This window comes from Schistocerca americana, unplaced genomic scaffold (genome assembly GCF_021461395.2).
Source record: "Schistocerca americana isolate TAMUIC-IGC-003095 unplaced genomic scaffold, iqSchAmer2.1 HiC_scaffold_47, whole genome shotgun sequence".
NCBI classification, from domain to species: domain Eukaryota; kingdom Metazoa; phylum Arthropoda; class Insecta; order Orthoptera; family Acrididae; genus Schistocerca; species Schistocerca americana.
In genome coordinates this window covers 2,792,501-2,797,500 of record NW_025726203.1, presented here as the reverse complement: position 1 = coordinate 2,797,500, position 5,000 = coordinate 2,792,501, and the positions used below count along the sequence as shown (strand labels likewise).

Here is a 5,000-nt window from a genome sequence, read left to right as displayed (position 1 = left end):
CTCTGTTTGCATGTATTAGCTCTAGAATTACCACAGTCATCCAAGTAACGTGGGTACGATCTAAGGAACCATAACTGATTTAATGAGCCATTCGCGGTTTCACCTTAATGCGGCTTGTACTGAGACATGCATGGCTTAATCTTTGAGACAAGCATATGACTACTGGCAGGATCAACCAGGGAGCTGCGTCAACTAGAGCTGAGCAGCCGGCCGCCCGGGAGTGTGTCCCGGGGGCCCGCGCGAACACGCAAGCGTCCGCTCAATTATTCTGCAAACAGGAGGAGGCTGAGCTCCCCTGCACAATACACCTCGAAACCCTCTCAGGTCCCGGCGGCGCGCAGCGCCGTCCTAAGTACTTGGTCGGGTTCGAGAGTGGCGCAATCGCCCGGAGTTTGGCGAGTAGACGCTTTAGGTGCGACCACCCGTGCTCCCAACTGAGCTTGCCGCTGCCGACAGAGGCCCGGGAGCGTGCTGTCGTGGCATTGCCGGCGGGAGACAACACGCGCCACCTACGGTGGCCGGCAGCTCCAACGCCAGCGCCACAGAAGGACAAAAGCCCACTTGGGTGCCGAAGCGAACTCTCCCAGCACAGCGCACGCGCCAACACGTCCGCACAGCTGCGATACAATCCACCTGCGAGAACCGCAGAGGCGACCGAGCAGCAGACGGCGTCGCGGCGCCGAGCGCCGGGCGGCGGCGCATCCTCAGCGCACACAGTCCTCAATCGGACCAGCACACTGCAGATGTCCACCGCGCTTCGCACCGGGCCCGCGAGGACCTACTTTGGCCGCACGGCGCCGCGTGCAGGGTGCGCCGGCGCGCAGCTGCGCCGCCTGCCGCCTCCGTCGGCCGGCGCGCCTGCCACTGGCCGCCCCCACCAGCCGGCTGTAGCGCGTGCGCCCACGCACCGCGCGGCCAGCACGCCGGGAGGCCCCCCCTCACCGGCCGGGGACGGTCCCACCCAGCCACCGCCGCGTATCGCTTCACACCCACATGCCATTCACGTTCGTGGGCATGGTGGGTATCGCTGAAACAACCGGTTGGTAGCTCAACCGATCGTCGCCATCACTGATTCACCTCTAGCGAGAACAACCGCACCACAACGGTTTACCAGTTGTTCATTTGCGTAACGTCACCAGCAAACGTAGACGTCCATCGCCATTTGCAAATTCAACGATTGTTGCATGCCTGTGTCAGGTGTCACGACACACTATGTCTGCCCACATACACGCAACAACATGTGCACGCTTCGCGAACACGTGGAAGGTGGCCCCCGTACGTATGCGATGTCCATTGCGCGAACGACTGTCAACCGGCCTCTGTCGCATGTCGCAGATGTGGAACGCAGTGCACCATGCTATCACGGTGTGTGAGAGGAGACGACTACGTCTGACAACACGCGCCACTACATCAACAGACGGCTCATGCTGATCGCCATCCACGGCATACCATACTGCAATCCAGCTCTTATAGGGAGACGACACGTAGCTGAGTGCACAATATTTGGACCGTATGGTTCGCCGTTGTTGGCGCAGTCGTGGTACGGTCACACATGTACCACGATGTATCATTCAGTACATGAGGACCAATGTGCAGTACAGTGTGTGATTTGGACGTACAACATCAGCGGACAGTTGACACAAGCCGTACCACAACGTAGGCTGTGCTTCGCCATGCGAATGCCAATGAACAACTGCGAAGGGCATTGAGCATGTACGTCCTACTGCCATCCGCATTACAGTGTATAGCTGCAAGGTGTTTCACATGAAGCGATACTCTGGGGACCGGGCAGTGCGAGTAGCAAACTATATTGCGGGGGTTGCAGTTAGGCAACACTACACTAATTTAACGCGTCGTATGACAATTACAGAGCAGGTTAAGGCCCAACGTGTGTTGGGTTAAGGCCCAACGTGTGTTGGGTTAAGGCCCAACGTGTGTTGGGTTAAGGCCCAACGTGTGTTGGGTTAAGGCCCAACGTGTGTTGGGTTAAGGCCCAACGTGTGTTGGGTTAAGGCCCAACGTGTGTTGGGTTAAGGCCCAACGTGTGTTGGGTTAAGGCCCAACGTGTGTTGGGTTAAGGCCCAACGTGTGTTGGGTTAAGGCCCAACGTGTGTTGGGTTAAGGCCCAACGTGTGTTGGGTTAAGGCCCAACGTGTGTTGGGTTAAGGCCCAACGTGTGTTGGGTTAAGGCCCAACGTGTGTTGGGTTAAGGCCCAACGTGTGTTGGGTTAAGGCCCAACGTGTGTTGGGTTAAGGCCCAACGTGTGTTGGGTTAAGGCCCAACGTGTGTTGGGTTGAGGCCCAACGTGTGTTGGGTTGAGGCCCAACGTGTGTTGGGTTGAGGCGCAACATAGGTTAGGTTGAGGCGCAACATAGGTTAGGTTGAGGCGCAACATGGGTTAGGTTAAGGCGCAACATGGGTTAGGTTAAGGCGCAACATGGGTTAGGTTAAGGCGCAACATGGGTTAGGTTAAGGCGCAACATGGGTTAGGTTAAGGCGCAACATGGGTTAGGTTAAGGCGCAACATGGGTTAGGTTAAGGCGCAACATGGGTTAGGTTAAGGCGCAACATGGGTTAGGTTAAGGCGCAACATGGGTTAGGTTAAGGCGCAACATGGGTTAGGTTAAGGCGCAACATGGGTTAGGTTAAGGCGCAACATGGGTTAGGTTAAGGCGCAACATAGGTTAGGTTAAGGCGCAACATGGGTTAGGTTAAGGCGCAACATGGGTTAGGTTAAGGTACAATATGGGTTAGGTTAAGGTACAATATGGGTTAGGTTAAGGTACAATATGGGTTAGGTTAAGGCGCAACATAGGTTAGGTTAAGGCGCAACATAGGTTAGGTTAAGGCGCAACATAGGTTAGGTTAAGGCGCAACATAGGTTAGGTTAAGGCACAACACGGGTTAGGTTAAGGTACAACACGGGTTAGGTTAAGGTACAACACGGGTTAGGTTAAGGTACAACACGGGTTAGGTTAAGGTACAACACGGGTTAGGTTAAGGTACAACACGGGTTAGGTTAAGGTACAACACGGGTTAGGTTAAGGTACAACACGGGTTAGGTTAAGGTACAACACGGGTTAGGTTAAGGTACAACACGGGTTAGGTTAAGGCACAACACGGGTTAGGTTAAGGCACAATACGGGTTAGGTTAAGGCACAACACGGGTTAGGTTAAGGCACAACACGGGTTAGGTTAAGGCACAACACGGGTTAGGTTAAGGCACAATACGGGTTAGGTTAAGGCACAATACGGGTTAGGTTAAGGCACAATACGGGTTAGGTTAAGGCACAATACGGGTTAGGTTAAGGCACAATACGGGTTAGGTTAAGGCACAATACGGGTTAGGTTAAGGCACAATACGGGTTAGGTTAAGGCACAATACGGGTTAGGTTAAGGCACAATACGGGTTAGGTTAAGGCACAATACGGGTTAGGTTAAGGCACAATACGGGTTAGGTTAAGGCACAATACGGGTTAGGTTAAGGCACAATACGGGTTAGGTTAAGGCACAATACGGGTTAGGTTAAGGCACAATACGGGTTAGGTTAAGGCACAATACGGGTTAGGTTAAGGCACAATACGGGTTAGGTTAAGGTACACATTGTTGTAAGGAAAGGTGTTTTGGGGGGGGGGGCCGGTTTGTTGATTGTGATTATCGTAAGTAAATGACTGCGGCATCATCTGATTTGGCACGTCAGGGTGCACCTTTGGCTCATGACAGGCGGCGCTCTGATTCCATGCTTGTGGCAGACCTGTGTCTTTCATTCCTGCCATTGTTTTTGTGGTGTGACAGGAGGCAGTATTGTGATGTTGGGTGCACCCCTGTGTAGGACATGTGTGGGTGTTGGTGGCTTAGCTGAGCAATGGTGGTTGTCGGAAGGGTGGGATATTCTGTTTTCCGAGTGGACCTCCCGGTCTGGTTATGATAGTGTGGATTGTCTAATGTGGCAGAGAGGATGCACTGGGTGTTGTTCCATGCTGGTGCTTACATATTGTCTGTGTGCCTGTTACAGGCAGAGAGTAGTGCGTGATAAGAGTGTCTGGCTGACGTGTGATTGTGAGCAGAGTCTTTCAGCATGTATACGGACAGTTGTATACATTATCTGTATTCTGATGGCTCTATCTATTACTAATCAGCGCCGTGTATACGTTTAATCCGGTTCCAGTCGAAACTATTGTATCTCTGTACATTAGTGACACGGCGAGCCCGCTATGTAGTTACTCGTCTCGGCAGCTTCCACCGGTGTATGGCAAATGATTATAAGGAATCAGTCTAGTCGTCAATACCGATAGTGTGACGTCACATGTCTGGGGTGGGGGACGCTGCGCCCTTCCGGTGGGTCATGGCCTAGGAAGACTCTTCCCACGCAGGGGGGCTTGGACTGTCATTGACTCTTCCGAGTAATATACTTGCCGTACGTTTTTGCGACTGCGAGTGCAACGCTCACCGGTACCGACATGGATGGAGCGCCTCCTAGCTGCCGCTGAGCATCTGCATTCGTACAGAGAGCAACGCGATCGCGTCTGTAGCTCGTACGTGGTACAGCTCGCAGCTCATGTATATGGACAGCGGGAATGTCGCATATTGGACATAACTCTTCATGAAACGCACGTTATAGGGGTGGATTGCACATTGCGAGTGCGAGCAAAGTCCGCCGTTCATCCGCTGGAGTTGCGAGTTGGGCGGTTGGGGTGGGGAACGAACGGGTGCAGGTGGAGTGATTGCCGGTCCACGACTTCGTGCGGCAGAGGCGCTGGCGTTGGGGTGCTGTTGTCGACAGAGGATGCAGGCTTTGTGGGTGGGGTCGAAAGAAGGGCACTGTGGGCCCATGGCTGTCTTAGTCGGCTTGGCGTCTCATAGATGACGGTATCGTCGTTGCAGGAGGTCATGTTGCGGGAGACCTACAGATGGCAGTATGTTTTGCGGTGCGCTCGACATGGCGGACGTAGTGTTGTCAGATTCGCATAGATGGAGGTATTGCATGTGGTTTCGCCGT

At 53.8% G+C, this 5,000-nt stretch overlaps 1 non-coding gene across 1 annotated transcript in view; it reads right to left on the bottom strand.

The window, feature by feature from the left end:
• Positions 1 to 182, bottom strand: part of LOC124584205 — a 1,910-nt gene extending 1,728 nt beyond the window's left edge. The window contains exon 1 of the ribosomal RNA XR_006974607.1: positions 1 to 182. This exon is cut by the window's left edge and continues 1,728 nt beyond it. This is a non-coding gene — a ribosomal RNA (small subunit ribosomal RNA).
• Positions 183 to 5,000: the final 4,818 nt, after the last annotated feature.